Here is a 21,499-nt window from a genome sequence, read left to right on the forward strand (position 1 = left end):
ACCCAAATGGTAAAAACCATAGTGGGATTTGAACCCACAATATTGTTCACTATGGCCAGTAGAAAAACAATATTATAATATGGGAAATGTGCAAGCATTCAGGCACACTGCCTAGAGCTCACTGCTTAGATACAATAAGGGCTACAACCTCGGAAGGCTCACTACCTTAATAATTAATTACAATGATGAATTACAAAAAATGAACTCCACAATAGCATCTACAATGCTTGGATGAGTTCCTATTAAGTGCCAAATATACTGACTAAATCACCTTTGTTGTTCTCTTTGCTTTGCCATGTTCATTGTTCTAGTTAGCTATCAGATCAGAAATGCATATGTGAAACTGCGCTACAAAGGATTCTCGATCACCACTCACTCACATACAACCATACCATACCATAAAAAGATCTCCCACACGTGTCTTATATATCCACAATCACAAAATAGATCATTTATCAAGTTCCCCTACTAATGCAACATGTAGGAATATGTTGACTTGACCAAATCACCAAAGATAAATGTGGATCACCAAAACAATGATACAATTATGTTTCCATGTCAGCTCAATCAACCCATACATGATTCATAGCTCTGCAATCACCAGAAAGCTTCCAAACCAAAACTGCTCTATTCAACCTGAAATACCCGTTAATTGGCTACTGGTTGACATCCTCTTCCGGAAATCAGGATCTGTGATTATCAGATAGGAATATCAAGAAGATTTTCCATCAATGACAACCCTAAACCAATAATCAACCATCAGAAAATACCAGATGAGTTTCAATTGCCAATAGTTAGGAAACCACGGTCTGGTGGAGTCCAACTAAGAAAGAAAGCTAAATCTGAACCCTCCCTTACCAGAAGACCCAAAAGGGGAAGGAAGCTCAAAACTCAACTGGATGATGATCTTGAAACAAGCAATTTGCAAGGTAAATAGACACTTGTTCCTCCATTGACAACAAGTCAATTGATTAATGAGATAATTTTTGATGGAAATTTGAAAAATACTGGAGTATATTATGAGAATCTGGATGAGGCAGATCAGAGAAAAGTTAAAGGAGCAGTTATTTTGTATTTACATAACTTTAGTAAGACTTTGATTGAGCTGGAGTGTTGTATTCCTAAATATCTATACAATATTATTTATGCAAGAAGACTAACTACTAGTAAAACTGATAAAGAAATGAAAGAAAGAGGATTGATTAATGTTTGCACCTATGTCTCCCAAGATGAAGCCAAAAGGCTTATTGAGAAACCAAATAAGAAACAATTCTGAAGCAAAAATGGGGTGAATAGGTTTATGATTGGAAGGGTTGAAGAGGTAAGGAAGGAGACTGAGGATATCTGGAGAAAAATAATGAAGAACAATCATTTGTACAGTGATGAAGTTCAAAATTCTCATCTGGAAGTAAAGGAAGGTGTCTCTGGTGATCAAAAGGATGAAACTCAGATCAAGGAGCATCTAGAAGACCAAGGCAATGCAACACTTGATGCTAAGTTCAATATGAATCCTCCGGTAGTAGATAGTTTTGAAGAAAATCCCTAGATTCAAAAGGATGACACTTCACCAAGTGGCAACATCGGTGCATAGGAAAAAGGGGATGATGTTGAGGTGAAGGAGCCAAAGAAGTCAAAGGTGCGAGATGCAGAGGTAGATAAAAGCAAAGGAGTTGTTGATGTTGGTATTATGGATCTGTTGTATTTGGTTTTGTATTGCTTTGGAATTTGATGTCAAAGGGGGAGAGATGTCTATGGAAAAATACATTATCTTTTGGGGAGAGATTATTCATTGGGGGAGAGATCATTACTCTTTGTATCTGTATTTTGATTTTTGGTTGATGATCTCTTTGGGAGATTGTTGGTTTTTGGTTTTTGGCATTTCTGCTTTGGCACTGAGATGGTTTTTCATCTTGTGTTTCCATCAATGCCAGAGGGGGAGATTGTTAGTATTATGGATGTGTTGCATTGGTTTTGTCATTGATGTCAACACTTGTCAACACTTGATAACACTTATCAGCACTTGGAGATCTTTGGTTATGTTCACCAGCATGTTCAATGACTTATGCATAGTCACCGGTATCTGGTTCACTGGCACTAAGGATGATCTGTTATCATCTGGAGATTACTTGGTTATGTCGAAAACATTGTTTGGACACTTGGTTTTGGTGATTTGATTATTGGTCTAATCAAGTTTGCATATTTGTTGTTACCGGTAAATAGGTCTAGGTTATGGACCGGCAAGCGTTATCTATTCCAAATCAGCACGACACGTTATGGAGATGTTTTATTGATTGGTTATTGTTGTAAATGCATTGAGTCAACATCATGCATCGCATATTGACTCATTTTAATTGATTTTATTTTAATATCTTAGTGAGCCGACCTACACATTTGGTCTTAGTTTTTGGTATATATGTAAGATCTCATTTGTGAGATTAATAGGATTGAGGAAAAGAATTGTAATAAGGTATATGCAAATATAAGAAGAACTATACACACAGACATCATTTGAAGATTCAGGGAAGGTATGAGGAAGACAATCAGAGCTTAACCAGTACTGAATCTAGCATATGAAGATGCTATTTATAGCAGTACATTATCATTGGATTTAACCATCCAATTGTAGTCAGTGTGACTCCCTTTTGTGATTTAGCAGTGAGCTCTAGGTAGTTGGCCTTTCTGCATGTGTAGACCCCATTTGTACACACATAATATCTGCAGTAGTATCATCTAATTGTGGGTAAGGTTTCCCACCATGGTTTTTCCTCTTATAGGGTTTCCATGTACAAATAATTGTGTTGTGTTGTGGATGTAATTTGTCTTTCTATTTCATGCATTAAACTTTACTGGTACTGTTATTAACTACTAAACTATCTACCGGCATTAAGTTTGGTTTATCGGTATTCTGCCCTAAGTTAGGTTAAGTTATATTTGGTTTGAAATTAATAGACAACTGATTCACACCCCCCCCCCCCCCCCCCCGTGCCCTCTCAGTTGCCTCCAGGTCCTAAGAGTTGATCCAGCAATTGACACTCCTCCAATCAAAAGCCCCCTACCCTAAATCTCTATCAATCTTGATGGTCCTCTATACCTTGGACATATGTCTCATGTTGAACAATCGATTCTTGCAGCAGTTGTGCAAGCTCAGGCCAGTCAAGAATTGGTCAAGTCAGAGCTTGAAGATAAAAATCTTATTTGGATGTTTGATGATGTGTTGCAGAAGGTGGTTCTGAGAGTGCAACTAGATCCCAATTCTAGCCCCTCCAGTAAACTATTACAATTGATTAATAATGTAAATACCAATTCTTATTCTTTGGAGAAGTCTACAACTAGGCAGGTATTAGATCTAAGGAGGTTCGAATGCAGACATTCTAGAAAATAATAGAATATGATAGAGTCAAATTGAATAAAGGTCTGTAGACTATTTTAGATGCATTATCAAAAGGTGGTAAAATATATCAATCTTGTCTCATTTTGCCAAAGTTCACAGTAGACATAGACAAGCTAATAAGTGTTTTCCAGGGTAAACTTGTTGGTATTTCACAGTCTTTTGATCCTAATGTATCCCTTACCAGTAGTGTAGAAGGATAGATAATGGCTCTCAATGATTAAATCTCGAGCCTTAATGCGGATAAGGACATAATTTTAAGGAGAGTTGGTGAACTCTGGAATTTGATTGCCCCCCAGATGGACACCATGTTAAGTAATAAGGTTGATTGTCTAAAGGCTATGGGACAACATGTTCCATCTGAACTGAAGGATGTGGAGATTCATGCATATTTTTTTAGTGCATTCACCACAATTTTGGATAACTTGAAGAGTGGGTGGGACACTCACTAGGATTTTTTAAGAACATTTTTGCTAATAATTTCAAATTCTTGTAAAGTCTCTTATAGATATCTTTGTATATAAGTTTTGGACTCCCCCCCATCTTTAGCATTGTTGTCAAAGGGGGAGATTAAAGGTGAAAAATGTATAGTAGAAGAGTGCAATGTATAGAGCATGTTATAGGTTTCAGAATTCTTTGTCTAAGAGGGAGCCTCAACAATTTTGATCTGGTGTACAGGTCAACACTTAGCCATTTTTTCACGAGTGTTGCCATAAATCCCAAAGGGGGAGATTGTTGGCAATTGACACTCGTCTGATGCATTATAATACTTTATTAGTAGTTTAGAGTTTTTATTGATGGCAAATCTTCTTGAGAGTCCTATCAGATAATCACAGATCCTGATATCTAGAAGCGGATGTCAACCGATAGCCAGTTAACTGATATTTCAGGTTGAGCAAAGTAGTTTTGGTATGGAAGCTTTTTGGTGATTGCGGTGATATGAATTGTGCATGGGATGATTGGGCTGACATAGAGAAATCATTTTGTCATCGATTTGGTGATCCACATTTATCTTTGGTGATCTGGTCAAGCCGACATATGACTACACATTACATTAGCAGGTCAACTTGATAAATGATTATTTTGTGATTACGGATATATAAGATCAGTGCAGAAGACCTTTTTGGTGTGTGGTATGATTGATATGTAAGCGAGTGGTGATCGTGAATCCTTTGAAGCACAATTTCATGTGTGCATTCTTGATCTGGTAGCGGACTGAGACAGGAAACATAGCAGAGTTGTAGAGCAGATAGAGTCAGAGATTTGGCACTTAACCGGAACTCATCCAGGCATTGTTAGATGCAATTTTGGAGTTCATTCATTTTAATCTGTCACTATAGATGATATGTAAGGCAATGAGCCTTCTGAGGTTGTTGCCCTTATTGTAATTAAGTAGTGAGCTCTAGTCAGTGTGCCTGAATGCTTGTGCATTCCCCCTAATGTAATATTATTTTTCTACTGACCATAGTAGAATAATATTGTGGGTTCAAATCCCACTGTAGTTTTCCCCATTTGGTTTTTCACATAAAAAATATTGGTGTTATGATTTTGTGGTTGGTTGTTTTGAGTTTCTGCATTTTAGTTCCATGTTTATGCTTTCGCTGGCTTAAAGTTAAAGTAGAAAATTTGATAACTAGTAGAACATTGATTCACCCCCCCCCCCCCCCCCCCTCAGTGTTCCTTGATTCTAACACCTCTACCATTAAAAACTCCAAAATTCTATTACCTATCCTCCTTAGGGTTTCCAAATCCTTATATTCCTGAGGTAAATCGAGAACCACTATTGAGGATCCAATCTCTATCATGCATCAAGGGACATATTACCAAAAAAACACCATTTGCTATTGTTTTAAGCTCTATATTCTCACCTCACTATTCATTACACCAAGAGCGGATTTTGGAGAAGGCAAGCCAAATCCCCCCCCCCCCCCACTTCATAAAAAAAGCCTCATCTTGGAGAAAATGGACTAACTCAATCCATTTTATATTGTCAATCTCCAAAGAAACAACCCGATTGTATTCAAAGTTAGGGTTTACCTCTAGAACCTTTGCCGCTTCCATCGAGGGTTTAGGGCACTGAAATTTCTCTTGCACAAATTTAAAATCCACTCTTGGGCCATTCTTAATAGCTCGATATCCTTCAAACCTATACCCCTATCATGCCCAAGAAGGCCTGTAGTCCGATTCACCCTTACTTTTCCAACGATTAGGGTTCATCGGATCCTTCCATGACCAATTTGATTAATTGTTGCCATTTCTAAATCACTGAGTTGAGATCTATTGAATCTTTTGTTCAACAACCAGCTATAGTCTTCTCCACCTGTGTAACGAAAACTTTCATGCTACCTAAAACCAGGCCATGAACGCTTCTCCGCCATTTTATATGATCCTAGATTCACTATCATAAAGTTAATTCATTAAGTGCAAGGAAACAAATAGTTGATAGTTTCACATCCAATCCTAACCAACATGTTGATAAGAAACCTAACCTTGTTAAGAAACTCCATGATATATTAGCTAATACTTCTCTTTGGTACTTGATTTTCAAACTTCGCCTTCATACCATAAGTTGATCCAAGAATCCTTACAAAAGGTGGTTCCTCATCCTTCTTCTAAACCAAATGATATTATATTCTCACGAGATGAATTTCCTTCCATAGAGGTTAAAAATAGAGATGATCCCCTTATGATCACTTGTAACCACCCATATCCTTTTTGCCTTAACTTTTACATTTTTGGTTGTTTGAGATTTTGTCAAACACTTGGCATGAATTCCTCTTAAGGTTGATCATTGAATTTGTTTACGATTCTGTTATGGAAACCTAGTATGTGTTGTTTTTTTTAGTTTTGAAATATATTATAGATATCACACCACTCATTCAAAGACTAATAACAGTCTAAGCCAAATAGTAAAAAAGATCAAAAAAGATATTGTGTTACAACACCAAATTACCATGACATAATTTCTTTCCAACTCATTATAGTCATGACATAAATTCTTTCTAACTCATTACAGTAATAATTTTTGATTGACCACTTGGAGTATGTTGGTCAAATTTACAAAGCTTATTTTGAATACAAAACACAATGAAATGCATACCACTTGTTGTCACTATATACATCAGACCTGGTATGACCCTATGTCAGCTAGTTTGTCACTTCTCCCACTGCTGCAACTTGTACAACTTCCTTTGCAAGTTATCTCATACCTGTACAACACCAAACCTTTGCATTGTAACTTGCCACATCTTCAACCAAGGGCTACAAACCATGGGGGCTTCACTGGCTAGGCAATATTATATCACATGCATTCATATTGGTGGGTTTAATATCTCAACAAATAAGCTCAATATATTGCCTATTTGCTGCAAAAATAGGGTTTTTTTTAATTGGAACTATGAAAAAATACAATTTATGGTCAAAATAGGGGGTGTTTATTTGGGCTATGTATTGGGAGGGGGTGACAAAAAAGGATTCTAGGGCAATATTTTTTTTAATAGGGGGATTGTTTGGAATGCCATGAATGTACGTGCTATAACCTAGGTTCACTAAGTGAAGCCCCCGTGCTGCAGACTAATTGCAGACCTCCTCCCAACTTGTACCACCTGTTTGGATAAATACAACCCTACCAACATCAAGTACAACTCCTTCAAAAAATATAATGTATGGCCCAACAAGAAGAGCTCAACCCAACAGTGTTATATAATGTCAATCCTCTTTGAATCGCCCTCCAATTAGTATGGGAGTTCCAACATTCAACCCCAAGCTACCAAACTGGCTATGGCTAGAAGTTACTTAAATATTTGAAGCTCAATGTGTTTCCTAAAATGAAAATACCATTAATTCTCCTGACTGTATCTTACAACAGTGAGAAGAATGTTATTCATGAGGGATTTCGTCCTCACAAACCCTTGAAGATGAACTCTCCAACAATTTCATAAACTTCTTATTCAATCCAACATATCCAAAAAGAACTCTTAAAGAGTCTTTTATAACTTTTCCAAGAGAGCCCACACACATCTCCAGCCAATGTGGGATAAATAAAACACTTCACTTTTTAATATTCAAGTTTCCAAGTACTTTAAGTGAAATGGGACTTTTAATTTTTTAAATAACTTTATCCCTTTACTTAAGTTCCCACATTAATAAAGTTAAATAGTTAATTAACTTTATAACTTTACTTTATTGATAAATAAATTAATAATCATGAACAATTATTAAAACTCCAGTCTAAAACAATGATTATCATCATTAGGATATTACTAATGAGTTCAATGTTGATCCAGACCTTCCTATGGGACCATGGAGGAATAGGGTAATGACAACATCATAAAATGTGCACTATTAAAGGGACATTACAATTCACCCTTCCCAAAATTGCTTGTCCTCAAGCAATTTCATTTCTGGATGCTACAAAATCTGCTCATTTTCCCATGTGGCATCCTCAATTGGTAGATTTTTCTATTTAACCAGATATTCCTTGATCGTCCTCCTCTGAAGTGTCCTCTCCCTAGTATCAATTATTTCCTTTGGGACCAATATCAGTTTTCCTTCCTCATCCACAAGTGGTAACTCTGCTGATGGAACTACATTATGACCTAGAGCCTTTTTTAGCCTGGAGATATGAAATACATTATGCACCTTACTTCTGGTTGGAAATTCTAACTCGTAGGACACCTCCCTAATGCGCTTAGGGACTCTGAATGGCCCATAGAACTGTGGCTTAAGTTTCTCGGCACCACTCCTCTTCAGAGAGGACTGTCTATAAGGTTGAAGCCTCGAGTAAACCATATCACCAACCTCAAAGCTATGCTCAAACATGTGTTGATTAGCATATAACTTTTGTTGGTTCTATGCTTGAGGGATGTCCACCTTCAATGCTCTAATGACATCCTAACTTTCCTGCAATAAATCCCTTGCCTTGGGTACCCTGCTATCCTCGAAGAGAAAATCCATGTAGTTAGAAGTCTCGTATCCATATAAAGCCATGAATGAAGTCATCTTAGTTGACATGTGATAGGTGGTATTGTACCGATACTCACCCAAGTGCAACCATCTAAGCCATGAATTTTGCTTCCGTGACACATAATTTCTGAGATAACCCTTAACCCACTTGTTCACTAATTATGTTTGGCCATCAGTCTATGGGTGATAACTAGTACTAGGGGTGAGCTTAATACCACTCAATCTAACAAGTTCCTACCAGAAATAACTCAAGAACTTGTTGTCCCTATCATTCACAATGTTTCTAGGTGTCCCATGAAGTCTGAACACCTCCCTAATGAACAAATCAGCTAGTTGAGCTACTGTATAGGTGGTTGCAATAGCAAATAAGTGTACAAATTTTGTCAATCTATCAACCACCATGAAAATGTAGTCCTTATTTTGAACCTTGGGAAATCCTGTAATGAAATCCATCAATATACTCTCCCATTTTTTATCTGGAATCAATAAGGGTTAAAGTAAACCAACTGGAAAGGTATGCTCATTCTTGTTCTACTGGAAAACTAGACACTCTCTAAAATATCTCAAGACTTCATTCCTAATCCTCTTTTGTGAACCTTTCTCAGATCTTCCTATAAGTCTTGAAGAACCTCAGGTGACCAACCAATGGTATGTCATAGAATGTCCTTAGGATCAACTCCTTAAAGTGTGAGGAATGCACTAAATAAATTATCCCTATAGAAAATTAAATCATCAATCATTGAATAACTCTCATCATGGGTGATTCCCTCAATAAATCCTATTGCTCATGGATCATTTGCATACTCCACTATAATTTTCTCCTTCCAATCAGCTGATATCTCAACCAAAGAGCATATGTGGGGTGTTTGTGAAAGTGCATCAACCACCACATTTTTCTCACCTTTGACATATTCAATATCAAATTCATAGGCATGTAGCTTGGCACCCATTTCTATTGCCTATCATTAAGATCCCTTTGACTCATAAAATATTTGATTTTGTTATGGTTTGTCTTGATCACAAATCTTCCCCCTATCAGATATGATCTAAACTTGGCCAACACATGCATTATAGCCAACATCTCTCTATCATAAATGGAGTATCTCTTCTCTACTCCTCTTAGTTTCCTGCTCTCAAAAGCAATAGGGTGCTTCTCCAACATTATAATTGCACCAATCCCCTCACTGAATGCATCACATTGTAACTCAAATGGTTTGGTAAATTCAAGTAGTGCTAGAACTGGACAGGACAACATCACTTGTTTGAAGTTTTCAAAACACTTTTAGATTGTTTCAGACCATTCAAAGGTCCCTTTCTTTGTTAGATATGTGAGTGGAGTTGTCTATGAAAACCCCTTCACAAACCTCTTGTAGAAACCGCACAAACTAAAGAATCGTTTGAGCTAAGTGAGATTAGTAGGAGTCAACCAATCAATTATATCTCTAATATTTTTTTGATCCACTCTTAATCCATTTGCACTAATTGTGTGACCAAGATATAGAATCTCTACCATGCCAAATTCATATTTTGATTCCTTGGCATATAGAGACTCAATCTCTAAAATACTTAAGACCTCCTCTAAGTACTGCAAGTGTTCTTCCCAAGTCTTACTGAAAATGAGAATGTTCAATACAAACTTTCACAATTGTTTCCCGAATACCCAGTTCATGCAACTTTGGAATGTAGAAGGAGAATTAATTAGCCCAAATGACATAACTAGGAACTCAAAATGGCCAAAATGGCATCTGAAAGTTGTTTTCTCAATCTCCTCTGCCCTCATCTTGATTTGATGGTACCCCAATCTCAAATCTATTTTTGAGAAGTAACATGCTCCATGTAGTTCATAGATCAATTTATCAATCCATGTTATGGGGTATCTATTCTAAATTGTCTTCTTATTTAGGGCCATGTAATCAATGCACAATCTCATCGTCTCATCTTTTTTCTTAACTAGGACCAATGTTGAAGCAAACGAGCTCTTGCTAGGCCTAATATCCCCCATTTCCAATAAATCCTTAATAGCTTTTTTAATTTCATCCTTATACTTCTTAAGATGTCGATAGAGGGTAGTTATCACTAGTTTGGCCCCCTCCTCCAGTTCTATTACATGTTTTATTCCTCTCTCGAGAAGAACTCCATGAGGAATAGTATCAAAGAACTTAGTGTGACTGGATATTACCTTTTGAATATCTGGATGGTAACTCTTAACTTGTTTTTTTGTAACTATAGGCATAAATAAACACTCTTCTTCCCACTCCACATGATCATGCTTTAATAATCATTCCATCCTCTTAAGTGAAACTACCTTGACTCCTCCATTAGAAAGTCCCCAAAGTACCACTTTCCTTCCTTGGTGCTCAAATCTCATCTCTAATTTCTTCAGGTTAAAAGTAAACTCAACTAAAGATGTCATCCAAGTCATACCCAATATCACATCATAATCACCCATGTCTAACACATAAAAATCATCTACCAGCTCATAATCTCCCAGTCGCATGTGCAGAATGGTGATCTTTTGTGTGCAAAGAAGCTTGTGCCCACTAGCTACCACCACTCTGAATCCATCATGCTCCTCTACCTGCAGACCCTTCTTGGCCTCCAGTTGCACATCAATAAAATTATGTGTATCACTTGTGTCTATTAATGAAATTACTTGCTATCCCTTTATCATACCCCACACCTTGAAGGTGATTGCCTATTGAGCATCTATCAATCGTGCGATGGTCTTCTCATCCCCAAACTCCCCTTCCGATGTATTTTCATCACTACTTTTTGAATCAAATTTATTTTCTAACTTCTCTGAGGCTGATTTTTCAACAAAAAAATACTCAATTTGTTTTGTCTTTGCTTTAAAAATACACTTATGGGAAGCGTCCCATGGTTCTCTACAATGAAAACAAAGTTTCTTCCTTATGAGCTCATTCAACTAGTCCCTATCAAGTTTTATCAAATCATTTTGGGTGGGTGATAAATGTTGTGGTTATGATTCTTGTCTTGTCTTTCTTTTATGGATAACCTTTTGAGTGAAACCTATTCCTCGAATGAGAAGCCTCCATGTCCCTAGCCTTCTCAATGGCTTCCTGCAGTGTAGAGGGATTGAGAACCTTAATCCATCCTCTTAATGGATCAGATAGACCATCCATAAGAAACACCATGAGCCTCCTTTCTGATATGTCAGCAACTAACACTGAGAGTCTCTAAAATTTTTAAATATAAGTCTCTAGTGGTCCTCAATGTTTGATCTAAGCTATTTCCTTGAAGTGAAATTCTAGGTCCTTTTTGTTAAATCTCTCTATCAATCTCTTAGTAAATTCTACATAAGAGATAATATAGTCATTCCCACTCCAAGATGGAAAGATACACTACTCTGATACCACTGTAACCACTACTATCCATTTTGCCTTAACTTTGTCAGTTTTGGTGTTTTGACATTTTATCAAACACTTGGCATGAATTCCTCTTAAGTTTGATCACTAAATTTCTTTATGTTTCTATTATGGCAACCTAGTATGTGTTGTTGTTTTTTATTTTGAAATCCGTTATAGATATCACACCACTCATTCAAAGACTAATAATAGTCTAAGCTAAACAACAACAAAAAATCAAAACAAGATTTTGTGTTAATGCAACACCAAATTACCATGACTTATAATTTATTTTCAACTCATTACAATCATAATTTTTTATTGACCTCTTGGAGTTTGTTGGTTAGTTTACAAAGTTTATTTTCAATAGAAAACACAATGAAATGCATACCACTTACTTTCACTATATACATCAGACTTGGTACGACTCTATGTCAGCTAGTTTGTCACTTCTCCCACTGCTGCAACTTGTACAACTTCCTTTGCAAGCTATCTTAGACTTGTACAACATCAAACCTTTGTATTCTAAATTTACACATATCCAACCAAGGGATTCAAACTAATTTTGGACCTCCTCCCAACTTGTACAACATTTCTGGATAGATAAAACCCCACCAACAACAAGTACGACTCCTTCTTAGCAAGTACGATGCCTTCAACAGAATAATGTTGTTGGAAATATGGATGGAGTAACTGAGAGGGGAGGGGTGAATCAGTTACCACAAAAATAAATCCACAAGTCCCTTAGATGTCTTAAATATAAACTGCTGAAACTCGGTAAATTAACTTATCATTGTTCATTAAACATTAACATGCATAAAACAAATAACATGAACACAAGTAACACCAGATATAATGTGGAAACCCAATTTTGGGAAAACCACCAATGTAACTAGTTACTGATTTTCACTCTTCTGAAGTGAGCCCTGTTAGGAGCCAACCCTGTTAAAGGTTACAAAACACACTGTTAGGTGTGACCCTGTTAGAGGATTTAATCACCCTGCTAGGAGTGGCCTTGTGAAAGGTCTTAAGAACAATTCAACCGAATTGTCACCTTGTCAGAGGATTTACAAAAATGGTTGTTAGACCAACTCTGTTAAGAGATTTCGGTATCACTGCTACAATGGTTAGAAAGCAACAATGAAGTGATCTGAATTAAATACAACTTATCTTGCTAATACAGATCTCTGTTCTGCGCCAATAGATCCTTACTGATCACATATATCTTTTCTGCACCTCAAGGATATCACTGATCCTTCATCAGAATTCGCACATTTCTGCTCCTTCACATTTCCATACTTCTCACACTTCCTCACACTTCGAAATTGCAACTTGATCTCTCATATATACCATTCAGGTTACCAAGTCGGCCCAATTACAAGTTACAATAAATATTACATAGGTCGGCTACATATACAAGTTTCAATTAATAAATATTGCTTCGGTCGGCTGCATAAACATTTCACTGATGCTCGGTGAACACTGCTGATTCTTTGGTAACCGACTGAACTCGGTAAGTACTGTGAACTCGGTAAAGACTGACTTTCCTTCACATATTCTTCGAAGACCGACTGAACTCGGTAAAGACTGCGAACTCGGTATAGCATTCTGGAGTGCTAGGTAGACTCTGTAACTTGCTTCTCTTACCGTCTGAACTCGGTAGACTCTGTCTAACTACCTTGCTGAACATTCTGAGCTCGGTAGACTGATATGACATTTGTGTAACATCAAAGACAATACACAATTAAACAATTGTATCCAACAATCTCCCTCTTTGGCATTGATGGCAACACAACATGTCATAGCAGAATGAAATTTGAAAACAGGTCTTTTCTTTTATGACAGCAACATGCCAACATAACTTTCCCTTTGGATAGAGAACACTCCTTCTTTCAATAATCTCCCTCTGTAAAGTAACTTCATCTTTGGACGGTAAAACTCTCCCTCTTTATCAAACAACTCTCCCTCTTTATCTTAATGAACTTTCTTTCAAATTTTAGTAGGATATGACAATAAAACTCTCCCTCTTTGACAACACATGCCAAAGACAATAAGACTTCATCTGAGTTATAATGTACCTTTTGTACTGATTCATATGCAATATTTTCCTGATTATACTGCATCAACTAGTATATTTTTCACTTAGGATGAGTTGATGCATCACTAAAACTTTTCTTTAGTGAATTTCAGATAGGGGAGTGACCCCTAACTTACCTCTTAGATACAAGAATGCATCCTTAGCCAATGGTTTTGTGAATATGTCAGCAATTTGTTCCTTTGTGTGAATATATTCCAATCTGATCTCCTTGTCCTGCACCAATTCTCGGACAAAATGATATTTTATTGCAATGTGCTTGGTTTTGGGATGCATCACTGGATTCTTGGACATGTCAATTGCACTTGTATTATCACAGAACATAACAATTGGTTCTTTGATTTCCATTTTCATGCCTGCCAATAGCTGTTTAAACCAAACAACATTTGAACAATTTACTGCTGCAGCAACATATTCTGCCTCTGCTGTAGATTGGGATATACAGTTCTGCTTTTTGCTTGTCCAGGAAACCAATCTCTTTCCTAGAAAGAATGCTCCTCCGCTTGTACTTTTTATGTCATCAATGTTTCCTTCCCAATCAGCATCAGTAAATACTTTCAAATCAAAATTTCCTCCAAATTTGTACCATAATCCATACTCTTCAGTTCCTTTCAAATATCTCATTATTCTTTTGATTGCCGTCATGTGACTTTCTCTTGGTTTTGCTGAGAATCTTGCAACAATACCAACTACAAGAGCAATATCTGGCCTAGTATGAACAACATACTGCAGCTTTCCAATCATAGATCTATACAGTGTTTGATCTACTTCTTGTGACTCATCTTCCTTGGTAAGCTTCAATCCAGTACACATAGGAGTTCCAACTGGTTTACAATCTTCCATACCGAATTTTTTCAATATCTCTTTGATGTATTTTGATTGTGTAATGTAGATACCATTTTTGTTCTGTTGAATTTGAAGACCAACAAAGAATTTGATCTCACCAAACATAGACATTTCAAATTCCTTATTCATTTGTACTGAAAATTCTTTGCAAAGATCATCATTTCTTGTGAAAATAGTATCATCTACAAATATTTCTGCTAAGACAATTTTGTTATCTGATCCTTCCTTGATATACAAGCTATTATTATCATTAGTTCTTTGAAATCCAATCTGAATAAGATAGTTATGCAATCTTTCATACCATGCTCTAGGGGCTTGTTTCAGACCATACAATGCTTTATGTAATTTGCAGACCATGTCCTTCTTTTGTGGATCAACAAAACCTTCAGGTTGTTCAATATAAACCTCTTCATCCAATATACCATTAAGAAATGCAAATTTAACATCCATCTGATAAACTTTGAATCCTTTGTAGGCGGCATATGCAAGTAAGGTTCTGACTCCTTCCAATCTTGCAACAGGAGCAAAAGTTTCTCCATAGTCTATTCCTTCTTGTTGAGCATATCCTTTGCATACTAGTCTTGCTTTGTTTCTTGAAACTTTGCCATCTTCATTCAGTTTATTTCTGAATACCCACTTAGTTCCAATCACATTTTTATCCTTAGGTCTGGGTACAAGAGTCCATGTCTTGTTTTTCTCTATCTGTTCTATCTCTTCTTTCATAGCCTCTGTCCAACTATCATTTCCCAATGCATCTTTGACATTTCTAGGTTCAAAATCAGCAAGTAAACAAGTACTTTTCAACTTACCTCTTGTCATGGTTCCTTCAGATTTGTCTCCAATGATCTGATCTGCTGAGTGATGTCGTCTGACATACTCGGCTAATACAGGTTTCTTGCCTTTAGAATGAATTTCATCATTGTCCTCTTGTTCTTCAACTGGCTGGTCCGGCTCGGTAAATATTGGCTCGGTTTCTTCAAACTCGGTAGACACTGGTTCTGGTTCATCAGACTCGGTAGATACTGGCTCGGTTTGCTCTTTCTGTAACTCGGTTACTGATGACTCGGGAGTAGAAGATTCCTGATTAGCAGATGTATCTGGTATTGTATCAGGTTCAATAGACACAAATCTTCTATAATCTTCTGGTTCTCTTTTGCTTTCTTCTTCAGATCTTTCTGCAAACTCATCAACTTTCACATGTGCACTTTCTATAACTTTATGAGTAGACAAGTTCAAACATCTATATGCTTTACTCTTGCAAGAATATCCGAGGAATATACCTTCATCACCTTTCACATCAAATTTTCCTTTTCTAGATTCTTTCAAAATGTAACATTTACTTCCAAATACTTTTAGGTAACTTACATTAGGTTTGTAGCCATACCATAATTCATAGGGGGTTTTGAATGAGTCCTTCTTCAGCTGTACTCGGTTCAAGGTATGAACAGCAGTGCTGATAGCTTCCTTCCAGTATTTGATAGCAATATTCTTTTCAATCATTAAGGTTCTTGCACAATCCATGATAGATCTGTTCCTTCTTTCAGCTATTCCATTTTGCTCAGGAGTTCTAGGGGCTGATACTTGTCTTTTGATTCCTCTTTCAATGCAAAAGTTATTGAATTCATGAGAGATGAATTCACCACCTTTGTCTGACCTTAGACATTTAAGTCTTTTACCTGTTTCTTTTTCTACTCTGGCCAAATACCATTTGAACTTTTCAAATGCTTCTGATTTGTTCCTTAAATACATGACAGTCATCATTCTTGAGTAATCATCAACAAAGAGAATGAAGAACTTTTCTCTAGTATAACTTTCAGTTCCTATGGGTCCACATAAATCAGTATGCACAATTTCTAATATATCTTCAGATTGATAGTTTTTGCTTTTGAAACTAGTCTTTCCCATCTTTCCAATTTGACAATTCTTACATAGACCGACCTTAGGTTTCTTTATATCTGGAATACCTCTTACTTTTCTGAATTTACTTATTTTCACTAGGTTATCAAAATTTACATGACATAACCTTTTGTGCCATAACCAACTTTCTTCAACTTGAGCAATAAAACATGAATTTTCACTTGTTTCAAGTCGGAACAAATTACCTTTTGTTTGAGTGCCTGATCCAATCAGCTTTCCTTGATTATTTAGCAGTTTGGCCTTTCCATGCATGAATTCCACCTTGAGTCCACTATTAAGTAGCTGTGCCACACTCATCAAGTTGTGATTGAGACCTTCAACCCAGTAGGCATCATCAAATACAAGTTCTTTGGTTATAGGGATTCTACCTCTTCCTTTTATGTAGTGAGGTTCATTATTACCAAACCTTACACTACCTCCATCATAGTCTATAAAATGTTCAAACTTGGTTTTATCACCAGTCATATGATGAGAGCAACCACTGTCTATGATCCAAATATCCTTTTTGCTTATATGAGAAATAAGTGCCATCTTATCTTCCTCATCATTATCAGAATCATCTCTTATAGCAATATAAACAATTTCATCTTCACTATTATCAAAATCCTTAGCCATAAAGCATGTTTTCTTACCTTTGAATGATTTGTAGTCCTTTTTGCCATTCCATTTGTGATCTTTCTTCTCATCTTTGCTCTGCTTGTTTGGGCATCTAGCAGCAATATGACCGACTTCATCACATGAAAAACAGATTAGAGGAACTTTGCCTCTGTATTTTCCTCTGCCTTTGGAATATTTCTTTGCTAGAAGAGCTTCAATTATTTCAAGATCACTATCTGAACTTGGTTCTGATTCATCTTCACTTTCTGACCAAGATTCCTTTTTCTTTTTGCCTTTCTTCTTGAGTGAAACCTTAGCTTCAAATGCTAATTCCATGTTTTTGGAAGCTGGAACATAGTTGTCATAGTTGTCTAACTCAAATGCAGTTAATCTTCCAACTATGGCCTCTAAATTTATCTTATGATTTGCTTCACATCTTCTTTCCTGAATTGCAGAAACTCTGATTGCATAAATGGGTAGTAATGTTCTGAGAACTTTGCTTATGACTGTTTCCTCTGAGATATCACCTCCAGAAGCTTTGATTGCACTGACACTGGCTTTGACTCTTTCAACATATTTTGCAATATTTTCATCCTCACTTATTTTTAATTGATCAAACTGTCCTCTCAAGCTTTCTGCTTTGGCTCTTCTCACATTGTCATCACCACCATAGATATCTTTCAGCTTGTTCCACATTTCAAATGCACTTTTGCAATCTTTGACATCATCAAACTCTTCATAGCTTAGGGCAGATGCAATGTCTATCATCATGGTGTTATGAGTCTTCTTTGCAGCAATATCAGCAACAGTTAGTGTACCAGTGGGTGTCACATATTCTGTGTCAAGATGTGTCAATCCTGTATCTCCAATGGAAGCCAAATGGAGTCTCATGAGACCTTGCCATGCTGAAAAGTTATTTCTGTTTAGCCTTGGAATTTCCCTCTTGTAAGACATCTTGATCTTTAGCTTAGATCCTTGAAATCCTTCCTACAAGCACCGAAAGCTCTGATACCAATTGTTGGAAATATGGATGGAGTAACTGAGAGGGGAGGGGTGAATCAGTTACCACAAAAATAAATCCACAAGTCCCTTAGATGTCTTAAATATAAACTGCTGAAACTCGGTAAATTAACTTATCATTGTTCATTAAATATTAACATGCATAAAACAAATAACATGAACACAAGTAACACCAGATATAACGTGGAAACCCAATTTTGGGAAAACCACCAATGTAACTAGTTACTGATTTTCACTCTTCTGAAGTGAGCCCTGTTAGGAGCCAACCCTGTTAAAGGTTACAAAACACACTGTTAGGTGTGACCCTGTTAGAGGATTTAATCACCCTGCTAGGAGTGGCCTTGTGAAAGGTCTTAAGAACAATTCAACCGAATTGTCACCTTGTCAGAGGATTTACAAAAATGGTTGTTAGACCAACTCTGTTAAGAGATTTCGGTATCACTGCTACAATGGTTAGAAAGCAACAATGAAGTGATCTGAATTAAATACAACTTATCTTGCTGATATAGATCTCTGTTCTGCGCCAATAGATCCTTACTGATCACATATATCTTTTCTGCACCTCAAGGATATCACTGATCCTTCATCAGAATTCGCACATTTCTGCTCCTTCACATTTCCATACTTCTCACACTTCCTCACACTTCGAAATCGCAACTTGATCTCTCATATATACCATTCAGGTTACCAAGTCGGCCCAATTACAAGTTACAATAAATATTACATAGGTCGGCTACATATACAAGTTTCAATTAATAAATATTGCTTCGGTCGGCTGCATAAACATTTCACTGATGCTCGGTGAACACTGTTGATTCTTCGGTAACCGACTGAACTCGGTAAGTACTGCGAACTCAGTAAAGACTGACTTTCCTTCACATATTCTTCGAAGACCGACTGAACTCGGTAAAGACTGCGAACTCGGTATAGCATTCTGGAGTGCTAGGTAGACTCTGTAACTTGCTTCTCTTACCGTCTGAACTCGGTAGACTCTGTCTAACTGCCTTGCCGAACATTCTGAGCTCGGTAGACTGATATGACATTTGTGTAACATCAAAGACAATACACAATTAAACAATTGTATCCAACAAATGTATGACCCAATAAGAAGAACTCGGCCTAGCAATTTTATATGTTGTCAATCCTATCTAAATCATCCTCCAATTAGTATGGGAGTGCCAACATTCAACCCCAAGCTACCAAACTGGCTATGGTTGGAAGTTACTTAAATCTTTGAAACTCAATGTGTTCCCTGAAATGAAAACACCATTAATTCTCCTTAATGTATCTTGCAATAGCAAGAAGAATGTTATTCATGAGGGATTTAGTCCTCACAAACCCATGAATATAAACTCTCCAACAATTTTATAAACTTATTATTCAATCCAACATATCCAAAAAGAACTCTTAAAGTCTTTTATAACTTTTCTAAGAGAGCCCGCACACATCTCCAGCCAATGTGGGATAAATAAAACTCTTCACTTTTTAATATTCAAGTCTCCAAGTACTTTAAGTGAAAGGGGACTTTTAATTTTTTAAATAAATTTATCCCTTAAGTTCCCACATTAATAAAGTTAAATATTTAATTTAACTTTATAACTTTACTTTATTGATAAATAAATTAATAATCACGAATGATTATTGAAACTCCAGTCAAAAACAACAATTATCATTATTGGGATATTATTAATGAGTTCACTATCGATCCTAATCTGCCTACGAGACCATGGAGAAATAGGCTAACAACAACATTATAAAATATGTACTAGAAAGGGGACACTACATCACTCCTTGTATTTATGATCAAATAATAACATGTGCCTTAATTGATAATGGGTCAAGACTTAAGATTTTCTATCTTGACTTATTAAATAAGATACATTGGGATTATTCTTCTATTCAACCCTATCCTCTTTTTGTTTGGGACTTTTATAATGTTCCTAAAGAGTCACTTGGTATAGCCATATTACCTATCATAGTAGGACTTGTGACTTTACCCACTCCTATTCATGTCATGCCCAATGATCTTAGTTATAATATTATTCTAGGTAGGCCATGGATTCATGTTATGAAATCAATCCCTTCTACTATTCATCACATAATTTAATTAAATTCATACATAACAATGAACTCCACACAATCAAGTTTGATCCTAATCCTTATGATGTTGTTCATGATGAAGTAGGATTCATATCTCCCTTTCACACTATGATTCCTTCTACAACATAGTCTCCTATCACTAATTATTTAGAAAGGAATTGGGGTTAATTAGACTTTACACCTTCCTTTAGTGGATATAAGATCCCTCAATCTAAGTATGAATCCTTGAAGGAGCCTTGTGTGTCATTCATCCAAGCTCATTCCATTCCAACCTCTTCCTCCAATACATGTCTTGACAATGATGGGGCTCTTTAGACCTCGAAAATAAGAGTGAAACTTCTCTTCTAGACATTTCAACACCTAGATACAATGGACATGTTTTAGGATGTGTACAACAATGATTTGAAGAACATGAGAAATCACACTTTTCCAATGAAAATTTAGGTTTCTAGCCTCTTCCTTTGTTGACATCCTCTCCCCCATTTTCTAATACATCCATGCCTTCCTATGTTCCATTATGACAAGATAATGTTTTGTCTAGTCTTCTTTAAGCCAATTTGATTACCCTTATTTGGACCAAATGAAGGAGAAAACATAGACAAGACCTTGATAATCCTACTTTTTGTGGGTATCATCAACTCCTTGGGCATTCCACTAATGAATGTGAATATTTGCATATTAAAATTCAACAATTCACCAATTTTGGTATCATTCAAGTAAAAGGTGATAATGAGTGGCATCTTTGTCATCACCATTCTAAATAACATCTAAGTTCCTATTATATTGCTCCTCACCGTGTGACGTTAATAGCTTACCTTTTGGGGACTCGTCATTCATGGTGGTACACTTTCAAGTGCAATCATACTAAGTGGTAAACATAATAGCATATTTATTCTTCTATCCATGCTTGAAGGGCAATAATAGTTTTTCTATCATTCCTTCTTTCTAAGGATTCACTTTTCCTTTGCTAAGATGCATCCTTCATAACTGGATATCCTTTCTTACATAGAGTTATCCTCTACTTGAGTACATATGTGTCCCTTAGTTGGACTTATTCTTTGTTATATATGTGTCCCTCTAATGAAGTGGTTTACGAGAAGTTTCTCGTCCTTTAGATAATCCACGTAAGGCAAGAGCTCAAAGAATTTGCTCTCATATTGGGTTACTGATAAGCCCTTTTGTTGGAGGTCGTGAAACTCGTATATC

Source organism: Cryptomeria japonica, chromosome 9, assembly GCF_030272615.1.
Source record: "Cryptomeria japonica chromosome 9, Sugi_1.0, whole genome shotgun sequence".
NCBI classification, from domain to species: domain Eukaryota; kingdom Viridiplantae; phylum Streptophyta; class Pinopsida; order Cupressales; family Cupressaceae; genus Cryptomeria; species Cryptomeria japonica.